The sequence below is a fragment of the Prionailurus viverrinus genome, chromosome D3 (assembly GCF_022837055.1).
Source record: "Prionailurus viverrinus isolate Anna chromosome D3, UM_Priviv_1.0, whole genome shotgun sequence".
In the NCBI taxonomy this organism is placed as follows: Eukaryota; Metazoa; Chordata; class Mammalia; order Carnivora; family Felidae; genus Prionailurus; species Prionailurus viverrinus.
In genome coordinates, this window is record NC_062572.1 from 20839803 (window position 1) to 20859432 (window position 19630).

Here is a 19630-nt window from a genome sequence, read left to right on the forward strand (position 1 = left end):
GTTGTGAGAACATGACCTGAACAGAAGTCGGACTCCCAAACAACTGAGCCGACCAGGTGTCCCAGTGAGTTTTGAAATCTAGAATTGTCAGTCCTGAAAATGTGTTCTTCTTCAGGATTTTTTGGATGTTCTGAGTCCCTGCAAATCCACAGAAATTTTAAGGTCATCTTTTCTTACAGTGCAAAATAGACATTTGGACATTTGATAGGGATTGCATGTAATCTACCAATTGCTACGGAGAGTATGGCTTCCTAACAATTGTAGTTCTTTATTTGTTTTACAAGTTAAATAAGGTAAAATAATAAAACATTCATGTTAAACATCTGTTTATCTACTTTTGTCTTAGTACAGAAAAACTATAAAGATAAATACGGGTCCATTAGTAAACATGGGTTGTTTTTTACTCAAATATTTTATTATGTTTCTGGAAATTGTGAAATGTAGTCATAAAGTTGCTATTCTAAAGAATACTAGCATAGCAAATAGTTCACATTTACTTCCTATTTAATTTTCACCAGAAAACTAAGGTTTCTAGAGTTAGGAATTCTAATAAATATAATTTAGACGACTAAAAATAATAAGGAAAACAACTATGTGCTCCAGGAAAGTAAGACATGTGTTTTTTTTTTTTGGGGGGGGGGGAAGGTATGAAGAATGGGAATACATTTTGTGTTGAAGGAAAAGAAAAATAATTTTGTCCTAACATGAGTCTGGTTATTCAAAGAATCCTTAGATCAAGATCTAAATGTATAAGAGAAAGCTGTAGTAGGATTTTGGAAAAGAAACCTGGAAAGGAATTTTAAGTGTGGTCAATACTGGTTCAAATTTTAAAAATATTCAGTAAAGAAGTGGTGTTTCATATCAAAATACATGGATGAAAAGTTAAAATTGTGTTTTCTCTGGGTTAAAAGGTGAAAATTTTCTTGAACTATTGGTCTGCTCTTATTAAAAACGGTAAACAAAAGGCTTATTCACTTTTAACCTTATCTGCCTAGAATACAAGCACTCTGTTTTGCCAAAATATTTCCTATGTTCATCAGAAATGTCATTCATTGAAAACAAATTATTTATAACATTTCAGAAGTCCTACGTGTTGCTTATAACTAGGTAACTTTACTTGCTTTTAAAATGTGTTTGTGTTGGGTGTCACAGGAATAAACACATTTTCGTGTCGATTGCATCGTAATGAACTCTACTCACGTCTTTGGCCATGACCACTTTTACGGCTTCTCATGTATAGTGACCATGTTACTCCCAGGCTCCTGCAATGTGTTTCATCGTCAGGGATATTCATGGAGAGGTCTTTTGACAAACTTCGGGTTTTGATACCGTTAGGATAGTAACACAGAGGTATAAATTCCAAGAACAAATAGGAAAACTGGATTCAAATGGCACAAAACTTAATACCATGACACTGAATGTACAGAGAAGGATACATACAATTTTCGTGATGTTTTCTTTAAAACATTGCTGCCTTTTAAAAACAGGTTTTTTTCCTTCAGTTTCAAGACACTTCTTTTAAGCTCACTTACACATAATGACATGATGAAATCTACCTTTGTCAACCAATGAAGCCATTTAATTTTTTTCCCTACCTGATCCCTCCAGACCTCAGAAACTGTCAGTGACTCTCTCATATTTTTATGGTGATACATTTATTAGCACAAGTTTGATAAGATTCCATTTTTCTTGTAACAGACTACAATTGGAAACATTGGTCGTATTACCAAGAGGTTGACAAGAATGTCATATTTGAAAGAGATATGCAGATGCAGATACTCAATATCACCAGGCAGCTTTACGGACCTAACCTTGACTTTATGGTTCCAATGTAGCTTCTTGGAAGTATCAGCCTGCCACCTGCTTACAGAGTTCCCAGCAACTCTTCCAGTGTGTCAAGCAGGACATTTTCTGGAAGTTGCAGGAAACTTGGGATATACTGGGACCCTGAGCACAGAGAAATTGCCCACTTCTGTAGGCGTTGCAGGCTAAGTCTGATGGCAGGTTTTTGGCACCAGTTTGGCTGGACTTTTGGCCTGCAGGGGCTGCTAAATGTTCACCGTAGAGCTTTCTTATAAAAGTTCCAGCAAAGCAGGTTTTCAACAGCTATTTTGCTGTAGTTAGGTAAATAATCATCACAGCAAGTTCTTTTTCAAACTACACTTATTTTGCAAACAAATGAATGTCCATTTGGCTGTAAGTTGGAGATACAGGGGGCGTTGTAGAGAAAAACAATTTTTTCAATAAACACATGAGTAAATACTTGATTCTAATCCTGTTCATTATAACCTGGACTAGAAACTGATTTCTATAGCTTCCTACACTGTCTGACTACAAGTCTCAAATGTAATATTGTTTTATCTTAACTTTTTTCAACATTTGTTTATTTTTGAGAGACAGAGAGAGACAAAGCTTGAGGAGGGGAGGGGCAGAGAGAGAGGGAGACACAGGACCCAAAGCAGGGCTCCAGGCTCTGAGCTGTCAGCACAGAGCCCGACGCGGGGCTTGAACCCACAAACCCTGAGATCATGACAGGGGCCAAATTCAGGCACTTAACTGACTGAGCCACCAGGTGCCCCTCAAGCCTAACATTGTGAATTTTCTCCCAGCAGCTGAGCTGGACTAACACTGCCCTTTGCCAGGAGTCGTGCAAAGTAAATCTGAACAACTTGCTGTAACTTCAGAGAAAGTTGATGTAACTTCACAGCAGCTCACACAGAGGGAGCCTTCATGTTCTTCCTCTCCTTCCCTTCCCCATCCTCAGCCCCTGATTCCTTCCTGTCATGAGGCCCTTGACCTTCCCCATCCCTCCACCTCTCATCCGGAACCCCAAACCTGACTATGGCTCAGTCCACAGCCCCTGCCAAGTCACACCTTCCTGCTCCCCTCCTGCTCCTTCCTTATCTGTGCACAACTGGGATGTCATTACGGGGCATCAGATCTGGGGTTCACTGTCAAACTCTACAGTGCTCCAGCTCCAACCCCAAAAACCTCACCCCTCCTCAAGATCCTGGGACACAACCTTCCTTTACAACACGTTTAGGTTCTGTGTCCTCTCTCTTGTCCTAGACACCGTCAACTCCCTGAACATGGGGACCCTTCCTGTCACGTCCACATGGATCCCACATCCCTAGAGTCATTGTGGCACACACTAGGTGTTCAGGAAGTGCTATGGATGCACATTATCTGGGCAGCACTGTATCAACACTCAGACACACCTGGACTCTTTGTTCCTGGCTCTGTCCTGACCCGTCACAGATCTGTCCCCAGGACAGCTGGCCCCTGACGCCCAGGAATTTCTCCTCGGTAGAAGAATCTCCTACACTGTGTTCCTGCCGAGGACAGGCTTGGGGGCCTGAGGTTAATAGAATATGGATCATTTGCTAACCAAAGTTCCTTGACGTTGTTCTCACACTACAGTTTACACCAAACGAAGGAAGCAGCTGACTTGGCCAAAGAGAGGAGGCTGTGAGAAGAGCCCCGTTGCTGGGGAAACAGCAGATTTTTGTCGCACTTCCCCAAAGCACTGAGCACTGTGTAAGCAGTGAGATTCTTGTCCCACGCTTAGTCGTAATAATCAGACTTGTCATCCTCGTGGAGCCCAGTGATGGTCAAGGAGCCAGAATTGCCTGACCCAGAGCCAGAGAACTGGTCTGGGACCCCCAAAAGACGAGTGTTCTCATAGATGATGGTTTTAGGGGTCATCCTTGGGAGCTGTAGGTACCAAAACACACAATAACCGGCCCCAATGTTGGCTGAGCTTCCAGTGCAGGAAATGGTGAGCATCTGGCCCAGGGATCCAGACACTGAAGATGGCTGAGTCAGCCCAGACTGGGCCAAGGACCCTGGAAGAAGAAGAGACAGAGAGGATGAGGCTGGGGTCTAGAGACAAGAGGAGGAAGCAGGGCCCCTTCCTCTGTCTCTGCATCCAGTCACCTGTGCAGTGAGCAAGTACGATGAGGAAGAGAGAGACCCAGGCCATGGTGGAGGCCCGTTCCTCATGACTGCTCCTGCCCTCTGTGACCCCACAGCTGAGCAGACCTTCCCTAACCCCTCCTTCCCCTCTTCATCCTCTGAGAGAGGGAGGACCCATCCATGCATGAGACCCCCAGCTCTCTGACCCTTCACAGGCCCCGGTTGGTCCCTCATCCTGAGGAGGTCAGGGGTGGGCAGGGCAGGGGCTGTGTGGGGCCAGGGGGTGGGGAGGTCCCAGATGGGAGCCCTGAGCAGAAGGCAAAGGCCGTGCCAGGTGGCACATCCCAAGAGTCAATAACCCTGACTCCTCAGAACCAGGCCCTGAGTGACCCCTAGTGTCCAGTCACAGACACACCATTGTGTGACATAGTGACCAGAGCCCATCAGAGAGGAGCTCTAGCCTCCCCACTGCTCCCTTGCTCGTTCATGGGTCAAGACTGAGCTGGCATCTCTGGGACACACTCCTTTGAGATCATGATCAAGCTCAGAACAGTGACAGGTCTCCATGGACAGGTGTTCCCTTCCATCCAGGAGGCTGGCTGTTCCTCTTATGGGAATCCTCCCTGGTTTCCGGAACTTCCCGTCCACACGTGTTCACCCAGCCCTGAGGAGTTGGGGAGCACTCCTTTCCAGGTTGTGTAGAAGCTCTCGTTTGTCACACGCTGTCACTGGGTTTCCTGCTCATGGGGATTCTGTTTCCTCGATTGTGATGCTGATGAAGGCTGGGTGAGCACAGGTTGACAATGACTCCTGGGGAGACAGAGGAACCTGGAAAGTGTCAAGTCCAGGACACTATACACTAGCTCATGCTGGACAAAGCGGGAAAGAATATCCAATGGGAAGAAGACAGTGTCTTCAACAAATGGTGTGGACTAAATTGGACAGCAACATGCAGAACGTGCAGAAGAACGACTGCACCACTTTCTTACACCAATATCAAAAATGAACTCAAAATAGATGAAAGGCCCACGGGTGAGACAGGGAACCGTCAAAATCCAAGAGAAGCGCGCAGACAGCAAACTTTGACCTCGGCCATAGCAAATTCTTACTGCAACTGCAGGACACAAGGGCAGGCCTCCCCTCGATGAGCCACTGGGCATGAAGTTTTTTTATTTATTATTTTTAAAAAAACGTTCGTGTGTTTATTTACTTTTGAGACAGAGAGCAACAGAGCATCGGTGGGGGAGGGGTAGAGAGAGAGGGAAACACAGAACCTGAAGCAGCTTCCAGGCTCCGAGCTGTCAGCACAAAGCCCCATGCAGGGCTCGATCCCACGAACCGGGAGACCATGACCCGAACAGAAATAGACACTTAATGACTGAGCCACCCGGGCTCCCTGGGATGAAGATTATTTTGAGTTAAAAAGCAGTCAAGGTCCACACACACAGGAGAAGCTCTTCATGTCTCTTCCACTGAATAAAAAATTCAGTGTGAGCACCTGCTCTGGGAAGCCAGCTGGCACCACAGACAACTGCACTAGGATATGGACATGGTGGGGGAGACCGTGGTGGGGGGAGGGGCGGCCAGCAAGGCCTGTTTGGTCACAGTCCTCTCTCTGTGTCCCATCATTTCCCAGGGGCCCTGCACACATTGTTTTCCCAACATCTACTCTATTCTTCTTCTGTCTGTGATGTGCATTTCTTTGCATTGAATACTAGACACATACCTCGTCCATGTAATTCAGAAAAACATAGATCTCATTTTCTCTACATGTCTTTTGACTTTCTAGGTCTCTGTTGATTCCCATATGTTCACTATTAAATTTCTTGTGTGTCACTTCAACCTCCTCAAGGACAGGTCTCACCATAGAGGACTCTCCCCTACAGGAGCCTCCACAGAAGCTTCTCAATAAAAGAGGTTCGGACACGAGGTCTGTGGACCCAGGGGTTTTGGTCTCACTTCCTCGTTATCTGAGACACTGTGAGTAACCAAAGCTGCTCCCACTGCCATAACCTGTAGCACAGTAATAGTCAGCCTCGTCCTCAGGCTGTGGCCCAGAGATGAGCAGAAGCCCTGCATTGGCCGAGGCATCTTTGGACCCGGAGAAACGGCTCGGGACCCCAGGGCCTTGGTGCTTATTTGAATCTGAGTAGTAGTACAGGAGATACCGGGGAGGGCTCCCTGGCTTCTTTTGGTACCAGTATATGTAGTAGCTTCCAACACTAAACCCGCTGCTCAGGGTGCAGGTGAGTCTGGCTGTTGTTCCAGGAGATGCAGACAGGGAGGACGGCTGGGTCAGCACAGGCTGGGACAGGGAACCTGCAAACACAGACACTCGTCAGTGATGGAACCAGAAATGCAAGGAAAATGTCCCAAGATGCTGAGCATGGCAAGCACCCTTTGTGATCCCCCTGTGTCCCTGAGGCAAGCTCCTACCTGTCCATTGAGACACAAGCATGAGGACTAGAAGAGTCCAAGCCATGGTGACATAGACCCTAGTACCCACACTGGGCTGGGCTGCCCCGGGCCTCCTTTTCTCCTCTACCCTTGCTGCAGGAGGAGCTGTCCATGCAAATGAAGTCCATCTAGTGACTGCCCAGCCCCTCCCTGAGCCCTGGTGCTTCAGCCCAGCTGAAGGACACACCCTGGGGATGATGGAGGTTGGCTTCACCACTGGGGAGAACCCTGGGAGGAAGCACCTGCATGCACAACGCACAGGTCCCTGCTCGGGGGACCTTGCCACACCAGAAGGGACACACGTGCCGACTTCCCATCAGGGAGCACAGAGTCCAGTCCCCAGACCCAGGCTCTGCACAGTTGTGAAGATACCACAGGTACTCCCACAGCGCCCCCTCTTGGCTGACAGGCACATACCTCACTGTGTCCAACAGCCCTGAGAGCCCAGCTGGTTTCCTCAGCTCCTTTTGTTCACACATCCTTGAGCTGAATCATGGCCAACGTGATCCCATAGTACCGCCTGTGATGACTGCAGTATTTTGCACTCTCAGAAGGAGTCCTGGTCTCTGTGAGATGCAAACATTACCTCCCGTTAGTGGTAAGTTGTTGACATCTGGCAGAAGATACTGCTGACATCACATCCCTGCACTGGTGTGTGATGTAGCATCTGTAAACATTGGGAATGTTTTTCAGCTCCTATGCATTGTAGCGATGGATGCCAACGAGAGTCCAATAAATTGGGTTTTGTTTTAATCTGCGATTTTTTAGCTCATTTATTGGCTAAGTGATTTGTCAAGGAAAGGGAAAACAATGAATTTATCTTTGATGAAGTCCAATGGATCAGTTTTTTTATGGCTTGTGCTAATGGGGTCTTATCTAAACATGTTTATACAAACCCTAGAGCCTGAAGATTTTTTCCATTTTTATGTTTACAACTATATACTTTACAATTATGTCAATAATCCTTTTAGTGAATTTTTTTATGGAGTGAGAGTTTTTGGTGAGCTTCATTTCTCTCTATGGACATCCAGTGGTTCTGTGGACATTTGTTCAAAGGCCATCCTTCCTCCTCTGAAAGGCTTCTGCAACCTTGTCAATAAGGTTTTCTTATCCATAAGTATCCATAAGTATTTCTTATCCATGCTTTTGTGAGTTTGGTTCTGAGTTTTCTGTTCTGTTACTTTGGCCACTGTGTCTACCTTCCATCCACACCACTCTGTCTTGTGATAGGAATTGAATTACACTTCTCTACAAGTTGGGAAGAATTGTCATCTCTACTATATTGACTCTTCTAATCATTGAACACAATATATCCCTCCACGGCTTTAGATCCACTTTGATTACATTCCCAGCATTGTCGAGATTTCAGCATCCATGTCCTGTACATATTTTGTTAAATATTCACCCAAATACTTCATCATGGAGTGGTTTGAAGTGTTATTTTTACATTGTTTTTCACAAGTTTATTGCTCGTATAGACGCAACTAATGATCTTTCTACATTGATCTTGTGTTCCGCCACCTTCCCGAAATTGCTTATTACCCTTTGTATTCATATATTTACATACATATTCATAGCTCCCTTTGTATTTTTCCCCTATATCATCCTCTGGCCTGAAAATAGGGACCTTTGGCTCTTGTTCTCCTTAGTCTGTATGCCTCTCATTGTTTGACTTGCCTTATGATTTGGTCAGGCACATCCAGTCCTATGGCTAACAGCAGTGTTAAGACTGGACATGATGACCTTGGTTGCCACCCTGGGGGAAAAGCTTTCAGAGCTTCACCTCAGTGTGTGTTAGCTGTGGTGTTTCATCATTTTCTTTATCAAGCTGAGGATGTGCTCCTCTATTTTCATTCCCTGAGAAATGTTGTCTTTTTCATTCATTCATTCATTCATTCATTCATTCTCATTCTTTGTCATGAATAGGTTTTGCATTGTGTGAAATGCTTTTTTCTGTATTGATTGATAAGACCAGGGTTTTTTTTAAATAATTTTTAAAATTCAGTGTATTCATTTATTTATTTAGAGAGAGAATGATAGCTTGAGCTGGGGAGGGGGAGAGAGAAGAGGAGAGAAAGGATCTCAAGCAGGTTCCATGTTGTCAGCGTGGAGCCCCATGGAGCACTTGACCTCAGGAACCCTGAGATCATGACCTGAGCTGAAATCAAGAGTCCTATGCTTAACTGCGCCAATCTGGTGCCCCAGGGTTTTTCTTATTTAGCCTGTTAATATTAGAGATTACATTGACTGATTGTTTAATATAAAACTGGCCTTGCATACCCACAATACACCCCATTTCATCGTTGTGTGTATTTCTTGTGATACATGTATATAAATGAATACTGGTTTTTTAAAATATTTTCTTTGAAATAGTTTTCTGCTTATTTGTGTGACATATTCCATTTTTTGTCTATTTTGTGCTAGGGTGCTATTGACACCAGCTACTGAATGACAATCTAAGAAAGAATGATTTCTGGGGCACCAGGGTGGCACAGCGTACTATTCATGATTTCTGCACACGTTGTGGTCTCACGGTTCATGGCATCGAGCCCATCAGAGGGTTCTGTGCTGACAGTGCAGAATCTGCTTGGGTTTCTCTCTCTCTTCCCCTCTTTTGTTCTCTCTCTCTCTCTCTCTCTCTCTCAAAAACAAACAAACTTAAAAAAAAGAAAGAATTCTTACCTTAACCCAATTCAACATATTGATCAACAAGCAAGGAATATCCATTCATTCATTCCAGTTTTCTCTAATTTCTCTTACGATGTTTTGTAGTTTTCCATATACAAGGCTTTCTATTTTTCCAAAAAACATCCTTAAGAATTGCATAATTATATCACTATAAATGGAACTGCTTTTATTTTTGTGTATTGATGGTTTATTGCCTCTATATAGACTACCATTTATCTCCTCATTCTGTTTTTGTAACCTGAAGGCCAGAATTGAAGCAATCAGACCCAAACCATCTGCGACTGAGCCCTAGAGCTGATTGGGAATCAACACCTTTTGTTCTCGGACATCTCCACTGAATATTTTCTTTATCTCTCAGCAACAAAGTTTGCCTTTGAAAAGTTGAACACGGTGAGAATGGGTCATCAGTCTAAAAATATAACTGAAGGAAAGGATATGACAGTGTCACATCATCTGTCTCTGGGACAATGGAGGGTCTGTTGAAGATCTGAGCACAGAAGTCACCCCCTGAGCCACCTGAAGGGTAACGTCACCAGACCCAGAGAGTGAAGGGAGATTTTGTCTCATTTCGCAATGGGACTGACACACTACATAAGCATTAGCACTATCCTGGCATATGAGACAGTAATAGTCAGCTTGTCCTCATGCTGGAGTCCAGAGATATCAGAAAACCTGAACTGGTCAAAGCATCTTTGGATCCGGAAAATGATAGGAGACCCAAGATCCCTGGAGTGCATCTGACTCTGATTTGGATCTCAGCAGAAACCAGGGATGGCTCTTTGCCTTCTGCCAGTGCCTATATATGGTGTCACTTCTCAGGGTGCAGATGTGGGTCAGCACCGGCTGGGAGAGGTTTGCTTCTTCCAAACACAGACACTCCTGTGTAATGGGGAAGGGATGGAGGTGAAGCTGCTTGGAGGTCTGATCCAAAGGGGTTGACAGAGGGACAGGGGACTCCCCAGTTGTCTGAGAACTGGAAGGGAATGTGAGGGGTCTACATGCAGCTGTATGTTGTGTCCATTTTCCTCCCGAGGGATGGACCCTGGAGATAGGAAACTACAGCAAGATCACTTCTAGTTTCCTCTTAAATCCTAATATGGAGATGGATGTCAGACCTGAAGAGCCAGAGGGAGAGACTGAGGGTCTGAGGGACATGGGAACAGATGGGAAAAGAGGAGGGAGGGTTTGGGGGGTGATGGCAGGGAGAGTCTGCAGGATCTGGTCCAGATTCACATGTAGCTGGTTCTGACAGAGGGCACTTTGACTATGACTAGGGTTATTGTCCATATGTCACCTGTGGGTACATCAGTAGTGACACAAAGCCCTTTAAGGACCACATGGTGACACTGATGTGTGGATGAATGTTTGCTGGGCAGCACGTTCAGGTGCAGACACAGTATTTATTCCTGTGCATCTTCTCCAGACCCCGTGGGGACGTGCGGTTGGCCTCTGTTATGTCAACTGTCAGTGTCTTCCCAGGATGCCCAATTTTTCTCACATTACATTCAAACATGAGCATTTCTATTTTCCCTGTTCAAGGAAAGATCTTTCTGCAGTAGAATCCCATCTGCATGTGTCTCCAGGTAAGTTTCATACTGAAAAGATGCTGGGAATCATGATCTTTGTGCACAGGTATTTTCTCTCGCTTGCTCGCTATCTAAGATGCTGTGAGCAATGAAAGCCGCTCCCACTGCCATGAGCTGTAGCACAGTAATAGTCAGCCTCATCCCCAGGCTGCGGCCCAGAGATTAGCAGAAGCCCTGACTTGGCCAAGGCATCTTTAGATCCAGCGAAGAGGCTGGGCACCCTGGAGTCTTCTCCATTCTGAGTCTCCCCCTTAAAATTTCTTGCAGGATTTGTTTAGTGGTCACAAATTCCTTTAGCTTCTGTTTCCCTGTTAACTCTTTATCTCTCCTTACATTCTGAATGACAGCCTTCCTGGAGGAAAGATTCTTGGCTACATATTTTTCCCATTCAGCCCATTGAGTATATCCTGGCACTCCTTTCTGGCCTTCCAAATTTCTCTGGACAGATCTGCTGCGACCTTGATCTGTCTTCCCTTAGAGATTAAGGACCTTTTCCACCATGCTGCTTTCATGACTCTCAGTTTTTCTGTGTATTTTGTGAATTTAGCTATGATATGCCTTGGTAATGGCCATTATTTGTTGAATCTAATTTGTGCTCTCTGTCCTTTTGGATTTTGATGTCTGTACCTTCCCTAGATTAGGGAACTTTTCAGCTATAATTTGCTCACATATATGTTCTCCCCTTTTTCTCTCTCTTCATCTTCTGGGACACCCATGATATGAATGTATGCCTCTTAGTAAGTCCCTGAGTTCTCCAAATCCTGTGTTGTGATCTTTTGCCTTTGTTTTTCTCTTTTTTTTCGGCATCATTATTTTCCAGAATTTTGTCTTCTGTAACACTGATTGTGCTCTGTTTCATCCATCCTCACTGTCATGGCATCCATTCAAGATTGCATCTCAGTTACAGCATTTACAACTTGGGCTTGACTAGATTTTAGTTCTTTTGTCTCTGCATAAAGGGATTCTCAGGGGTCTACTATGTTTTTTTCAATCTCAGCTAGAATTCTTATAATCATGGTTTTAAATTCTAATTTAGACATCTTACTTATATCTGTGTTGATTATATCCCTGCACATCATTTCTCCTTTTACATTCTTTTGGGGTGAATTTCTCCATCTTGTCACTTTGGGGAAAAATAATAATAAATTATTTAATTAAAAATTAAAATTAAACAAATTTTTTAAAATAAGCAAAGAAAGGAAGCTAGATGCTAGATGTGTCTTGGTCTGCTTGAGGAGAGATCTTTGATGGAAAAAAGAGAAAAGAAAAACAGTTTACAAATTTACAATATTTTTTAAAAAATAAAAGTATACAAAATGAAGAAAATAAAATAGAGTAAAAAGTTTTGCTCTTTTTTTATCCAAGAAAGAAAAGAAATAAAAACAACAACAAAAACTGGAGCAAACAAAAGAACAAACGAACAAGCAAACAAAATGAAATTGAAAGAAGCTAGATCCAATGTCTCCTAGAACTGAAACTTTGTAGCACAATATGGTCCCCAGATTCAGCCCATGGAAGGGGTTTGCCTTGCTCTGGGGGGTGTGCCCAGAGGTTGCAGATGGATAGGGCTCTGTGTAATGGCTCCATTCTCCATTTGGTGGTGCTGCTTCACTCACTGGGGTGGGTAATGTGGGTCGGCTACGGGCTAAAATGGCTGCATCCTGCTCTCTAGTCTCCTGAGCAGAAAAATTTCACACCCTCTTAGATGCACACCCTGTCACCTCTCCTTTGTCTCAGGCTTCTGTCCATTCCCCACCTTTACACTGTCTGTGTTTATTTATTTATTTTGAGAGAGAGAGACAGAGTGTGAACGGGGGAAGGGCAGAGAGAGAGATGGAGACACAGAATTGGAAGCAGGCGCCAGGCTCTCAGCTGTCAGTACAGAGCCCAATATGGGGTCAAACCCATGAACCATGAGATCATCACCTGAGCCAACGTGGGAATGCTTAACCAACTGAGCCATCTAGTTCCCCATAGCTTAGGTCTTCAAAGCATTTAGAGCACTCAGCACTTCAAGAAGACACATGTGTTAGTATAAATTGGTCGCAGAATAAATTAGATTGATAATAGGTAATCTGTCAATCTCAGGAAAACTTCCATGAAAGAAGGTATACTGTAAAGCACCCCTCAGTTCCCAACCCCATGCCACATCCCTCCTAGGGATTAGTGTGGCTGAAGAAACCAAGGCCTAGCCAGAATAAATGAATAATAATAATAATTATTATTATTATTATAAACAGATGTGGATTTCTCTTTCATCTTGTATGACCTTAATACATTGGCTTTATGACTAGTGAGCATATTCTGCCTGGTGTTCACAGTCTGGAAAATGTACCTGTTTGGGTGCAACTTTTTGGCCAACCAAACAGACTGGAGAACATTCTCCCTCTGTCTGTCTATGCCTCTGTCTCTCTCTTGGTCCAGATGGGCCTGCTGTTGGGGGAGCTAGTCATGAGAGTTTCCAGACCCTAGGAAACATCTGTCACCTCAACCTTGAAGTTTGTTTGTGCTGGAAAGTCTATTCCAGGAGCACCAGCCCAGTGTCCCAGTATAGTGGGCCTGTGGCACCATTGTGTCATAATTACCCGTGAGACTGGGGACGCCATTTTCACTACAGCCTCCTTACCATCTGTGCAACAAAGGTTTTTGCTTTCTTAGACTAATTTAGGAGTAAACTTTGGATTGTTGGGCAACCCAATCAGGTGTAGGCCAGCAGCATGGGTGGTGAAAGAATTCACCCAAGCAGAGCAAAGGAGATAGAAGTTTAGGGAATACACTGTAAGGGAGCAGCAGGCAGGACAGCAAAGCAGAGATGGTCTCCCAGGAGGCAGTGGTGGGGGCTGTGGTCAAGAGGGGAAGGTAAGGAGGTGTGAAATATTTGGCTTTTTTTTTTCCTTTTTTGGTACCTTGTCTGGGTAGGAGTCAGCTAGGGCTTATAGATATTTTGAGGTGACTTGTCTAACGGGCCTGTTTGCATCCAGCCCACTCGTCACTGTGGGACCTTCTACCATACTCAGGTGACCATTGCTCAAGCCTGTCGCCTAAAACTGGCCTCTATGTTCCCGCTTGCTAGATCAACAGTGACAAATCCTTGCCATTTGGGCAGAGGTCTCATCTTCAGTAGCGGCTCATGTTGAACAGTGGGGGTGTGCTGTCTATACATAAACTTGTCTGTCCGTCTGGGGTTCTGTGCAGTTATAGACCAGAGCATGTTATTATACTATAATGCTGACGGGTGATTTGAGTGAAATTCCTTGGTGGCCTGGTCCATGGGATTTAGGAGGGGCGGATCCTCTGTTGCCCCGGGCTGGAATCCTTGTTGAACCATCATTCATATATGGAATTCTTGCATTCTGGAGGACACAAAGTTCAAAAGTGGATTAAATTGGAGGGGGGAAGGGGCAACAATTAGGCATATGCGTATTGAAGCCACAGGTCCTAAAAGAGAAAGAAGGCAGCGTAGCCATGACCAGGTTTCTTTCCAGGAAAACTATCCTTATGTTGCCCAGTCCCAGGGGGAGGATGGTCGTTCAATCAAACCGTAGACTTTTTTTTATGTTCCCTGTTTGACCCTTTAGCAGGACACAGATACCTTCTGGGTTTCAGCTAGGAGATCTAACCTCAGTCATTTCTGCAAACCGAATGTGACTAAAACCTCCAACTGGGTGTGTAGAATCACAAAGGGTCTACCTATTGTAGACCCTGGGGCATGTGTACTGGGCTCTATTCCCTCACCTGTGTGCACTCCTAGGATGCCTGTGCTATCTCAGGCAATAACACTGTGCCACTCCTTCCTCCTCAAAGACAGGTGTTCCCACAGTGGTGTCTAATACACAAGCCTCCACTGAAGCTTCTCAATAAAAGAGATGCAGGGGTTTTTGTCTCACTTCCTCGTTATCTGAATCACTGTGAGTAACGATAGCTGCTCCCACTGCCTTGATATATAGCACAGTAATAGTCAGCCTCGTCCTCAGGCTGCAGCCCAGAGATGAGCAGAAGCCCTGCATTGGCCGAGGCATCTTTGGACCCAGAGAAGCAGCTGGGGACCCCAGGGCCCTTGTCCTTATCTGAGTCTGAGTAGTAGTACAGGAGATACCGGGGAGGGCTCCCTGGATTCTGTTGGTACCAGTATATGTAGTAGCCTCCAACATTGATGTCCCTGCTCAGGGTGCAGGTGAGTCTGGCTGTGGCTCCCAGAGATGCAGAGAGGGAGGCTGGCTGAGTCATGACAGGCTGGGACAGGGAACCTGCAAACACAGACACAGCAGATGGAAGACAAGGGACAGGGTACATGAGATTAGGGAGCTGAGCCACAGGGATTTGACTCTGGCTGCGGGCCCACCCTGGTGCCCTGCATCCTGTCTCTACCTGTGCAGTGACAGAGGAGCAAGAGGAGGACGGGGATCTAGGCCATGGTGACACACCCCCTTCTTAGGCCCACAGCTAGGGCTTGTCTGCCCCGGGTCTCTCTTATCCCCTGTGCACAGGCCTCAGAGAGGAGGGGCTGCTCATGCAAATGGGACCCACCCCTGCCTCTTCTCCATGTGCACACACAGGGTCTGTGGCCCTTGGACACGGAGACTTCCTGATGCACTGTGTTCCCCCTGGGTTTGCCTGGAGGCGGCAGCTGAGGGGACCACACACAGGTCAAAGTCCAGGGGATTCCACCAGGCCCTGATGGGACACACCTGCCCTGTCCCCACAGGAAACACAGGGGCCCAGACCTGGGGCCTCCTGTCAGTGCAGGACTGCCAGCTGGATCCCCCGTCCTGCAGAAACCCTTAGACATGATCTAACAGCAACCCCTGCTGCTCTCCGGGCAAACGTCTCATTCTTTCCACTTTCTCGTTCTTTCCCACTGCTGCCAATGCTCTCCTTGACCTGCGTTCCTGATGTTTGTGCTTCCACCACGTGATACAGACCCTTCAGAGAAGGATGGAGGTGCATTCCTGGTGTTCTCTCCCTGAACCGGGTTTTTCCTTGGGCGGGGCTATAGTGGGAAGAACAGGAGCAATCTTGACCCAGGACAGTCTAGGAATCCCGGTGGAGCTGATGACAAGATGCAGGGAACAGAGAGCAGGGGATCTGCCCCAACAGGGGGGTCCTAGGGGGCAGGCTAACTCTGGGTGATGAGTGAACAGGAACTTGGTGAGCGGTCACAAACCTTCACAGAGAAGGACACAGATTATGGAAATCTGTGCCTTTCTGGAGCATGGCAGAAAGGACTCCACAAACTCTGATGAGGCTGCTGAGGGTATGGGGACAGAGCAGGGCCTGGGAGTCCAGTAGGACCACTGCGGGGCCATCCTGCAACCTCCCATCCCTGTGCTGGGAGTCTTTTCATTCCAGCTGGGCTTCTCCTGGTCAGTGCTGCTCATTAGAGATTTAGTTCTGCAGGAAGTTCTAAGACAGATTTTGGGGCGAGGATAAGTAGAAGGCAACCCCGGGGGATGGTTGGAGGAAGATGACAGCAGAGAAAACAGGAAGGGTGAAATGGGTTGTGTCCCCAAGTGGGACAGAGGGAGGTAACTGAATGGACCGCAGGCTGTGGCAGAGGGAGTGATGGTCCAGAGAGTTACGTGGCTAGAGGGTGATGCCCACAGAGACAGGAATGCCCTGACTGACACAGGGGAAGTCGGGTGGGAGAGCAGATGGAGGGCAGGTGATGGGTCTGTTGTCCCCGTGTCAAACTGCGACCACGGTGTGACATGTTGAGAGGCGTGGAAACATCACAGACAACCAGGGCTTTAGAGACGCCTTCTGTCCCCCATAGGAAGGATGTGGGTGTTACAGTATTTGCCTGACTGATGGCTTGGCCTGCATAACTTATTCAGTTGGTCCCCATCAGCAGATTAGTGAATGACAACATGGCTCTTAATGTCATTTGAATAAGCATCTCACAGGGAGCAGGTTGCTGAGGTTGCTGGCTCTGACCATTTGTTGATATATTTAGGTGCTGAACCCCCTCCCCTTCATTATAAGTGCAGATGTAGAAAGGAAGCCCAGTCTTGGGGTCACACTGGTGAGATGGACACACACTGGGAGAGATGGGATGGGCACATCGGGATGAACCACTGCACAGAATCAGGCTAGGGAGCCTCCCTTCCCATGGTGGTGTTGACCATCCTCCCCCTCGCTTGCTTCCCTGCTGCTCAGGGCTGAGACATTCTGAGCCCTGGTTGCACATCTCCATAGATTGAGATCACTGTGGAATGCCACTACCCGGAGACAGCATACAGTGCTAATCTGCCTCATCCTCAAGCTGGCCCCTGTGATGGTGAGGACGGCTTTGTTCCTGGAGATGGACCTGGAGATGTGATCAAGGACCTGAGACAGGTGACTGTTTATGGTAGATAAGGGGGTGGGCACCCCTGCCTGGAGTCTTTTGGTATCAGTCAGGGAAGTTACTGATAGATACTGACCCAGAGCTAGTCATAGGTGAGTGTCACCATGCCTCCTTCAGACACTGACTGTGATAGCTCTTGGATAACCAGGTATGAGAATTGGTTCCTAAAACCAAAAGGAGGCACATGTGTTATTATGAGAGGCAAGGGTCACCCTGAAACCTTGATTTTATGTGCCCTCCAAGAAAGCAGTCTCTTCCCCTGACCTGAGCCATAAGCAAGGAACCTGAGAAGAAGCACCATCCAGGCCATGGTGGGGATCCTCACAGGTCTTGCCTCCTCAGGTTCTTGGGTTGGATTGGGGTCTCCTCTGGGCCTTTTCATGCCTGCAGACCGATGAGGAGGAGAGGTGTTTCATGCAAATTAACTTCCTCTTTTTTACTGCCCCTTGGTCACCCTGATGTCCCCTGGGGGAGACCTTGAAAGAGGCATATATTGGGACTACCCCGAATCAATGACTGCAGGGAGCCTGGGACACTGAGTGACAAGGTGACATCTTGCCCCGAGTCATCTCCTCCATGTCCCTGGTGGCCTCAGTCCCAAGTTTCTTGCCTGGAAAGGCAGACTGAGGGCATGCATCTGCTTCTCACATCCTGGCCATGCTTCTAGTTCATTCCACATGTACCCCATCCCTGGGAATATTTTCTGCCCTCCCCAATGAAATGGCCTCTTGTCTCTTTGGAGAAACTTAGTGGGCAGTCCTCCAGGAGTGAGTCCACTGGGAATTTCAAAGCCCGCGCTGGGTATGAACAAACAGGGTCTCTTCTGACTCAGTCCTAGTCCCTGTCTCCTGATAGCCACGGGGCAGAAGACCAGAGGTGGGGGAGTCTACACCAGAGGCACCCCAGGCTGTGGAAGTCACCCTCATTTGCTCTTGGAAGCCATCTATTATCTGAAGTAGCAACAAGGTAACTGCTGGTTTTGAGGGGAAGGTAATCATATCACCATTAAATTATGAGATTTCTCCAAACATCAGGGAAAATAAGAATCTGAACGAAAATGGCACTGTCTGAAAACATTGTGTGACCATCCCGAGGCATTGTAAAATACCCTTGCCTTGTGTAGTCGCTATGCAGCAGAAAGAACTAGAAGGGTGGCCGGGGAAATGGAAAAACATACAATTTCTGGAGTAATAGGTGAAAGAAAAGTCACAAAATTGGACTTCATCCCACTGTGGAATAAGAATGTGATCCAATGCTCGTTTCTGAATGGTAAGTAGATTGTTTCGTGATACATATACGGCCATTGCTTTCTTTGTCATCAACTATGTTCAGAGACTTAACTCACATCAGACGTAAAGATTTATAGTGAATTCGGGGCACCGGGGTATCTCAGTCCGTTAACTATCTGACTTTCGATTTCAGCTCAGGTCGTGATGGCACAGTTCCTGGGTTCAAGCCCTGCATTGGACTTTCTGCTATCAATGCCAAGCCTGCTTCTGTTCCTCTGTTTCCCTCTCTCTCTGCACCCCCTCAAAAATAAATAAATGTCAAAAAAAGATTCATATTAAATCCAATTCTATTAGCCAAAATCATTCTTGAGACAGTGGTTAAGGTGTAATTGTATGCATCAGATTTCAAGATGAAGAAGAAGACCTAAAACTTAAGAGAAAAGTTATCAGTTCACATCCGTCACTACAAAATGCTGAAGCACATGACAAGTCACAGAATACTCTGAATCTTATCTGTGACTATTGCAGATAATGGAAGCTGTGTGTATTATGTATTTCATCCAGAATTCCTATATCCAGTGTTTTCCACAACAAAAGTAACCTTAAAATGTCCATACTACCCAAAACAATCTATAGATTCACGGCAATTCCTATGAAAATTCCTATGATATTTTTCACAGAAATAGAAAAAAAAGTCCTGACTTTTGTATACAGGCAGAAAAAGACCTAAAAGTGCCCAAGCTATCTTGAGAAAGGAGAATAAATCTGGAGGCACCATACTTCCTGCTTAAATTTATAACAAAGTTCTAGGAATACAAACAGTATGAAACTGGCCTAGAAAGCCACACATAGATAGATGCCACAGAATACAAAGACCAGAAGGTAATGCAAGTTCCCCTTGACCACCAGGGAGCAAGTACACTGAAAACAGGGCCTTTGCAAGGTTCCTAGAGGAGAAGTGACATGGAGTTTGGAGGGGATTCAGATAGGCGTATGCATGAATCACACAGCAGGTGACCCAATCGAGATCCTAAGGTTCTCACTGGTGTTCCTGACACACTCTGGGAGAGAAAGCTGGTATTCTTGCAATGGGACACATTTGTACGCATGCCATGGTGGTCAGCGTGCATCCACATGGTCAATCTGGGGTAAGAAGCCCAGCCTAAAGACTCTCTCAGCCGCGTCAGGCCACATCTGCCAACAGCCCCCATGGGAGCTGCCCTCTGCCTTCTGCTGCTTCCTGCATTGGCATGGGTTCCTGGGGCCTGGCTCCTCTGCCATTCCAGATTACCCATTCCCCTGTTGGGTGCTCGGGATGATGAAAAAGCTCTGGAAATGGACAGCTGTGGTGGTTACAAAACATTGTGAGTATACTCAGTATCTCTGAATTCCACAATAAAGAGTGATTA

General features: G+C 46.1%; 1 protein-coding gene, 2 long non-coding RNA genes and 1 gene segment (V, D, J or C); 2 read left to right on the forward strand and 2 right to left on the reverse strand.

Moving 5' to 3' along the window:
• LOC125148931 (immunoglobulin lambda variable 5-37-like) overlaps nucleotides 1-19630 on the reverse strand; it is a 1027427-nt gene that overhangs the window by 758441 nt on the left and 249356 nt on the right.
• LOC125148968 (uncharacterized) overlaps nucleotides 1-19630 on the forward strand; it is an 863358-nt gene that overhangs the window by 757277 nt on the left and 86451 nt on the right. The gene's annotated exons all lie outside the window — the stretch shown is intronic.
• LOC125148935 (immunoglobulin lambda-1 light chain-like) overlaps nucleotides 1-19630 on the reverse strand; it is an 899300-nt gene that overhangs the window by 734290 nt on the left and 145380 nt on the right. The window lies entirely within an intron of this gene.
• LOC125148984 (uncharacterized) lies at nucleotides 6612-17932 on the forward strand. 3 transcript variants are annotated; one of them, XR_007145763.1, is made up of 4 exons: nucleotides 6612-6749; nucleotides 9305-9450; nucleotides 16842-16982; nucleotides 17825-17932. It is a non-coding gene; the product is annotated as an uncharacterized LOC125148984 (long non-coding RNA). The 3 variants fall into 3 exon arrangements; XR_007145761.1 differs by lacking the exon at nucleotides 6612-6749 and adding an exon at nucleotides 6859-6970; XR_007145762.1 differs by lacking the exons at nucleotides 6612-6749; nucleotides 9305-9450 and adding an exon at nucleotides 15467-15587.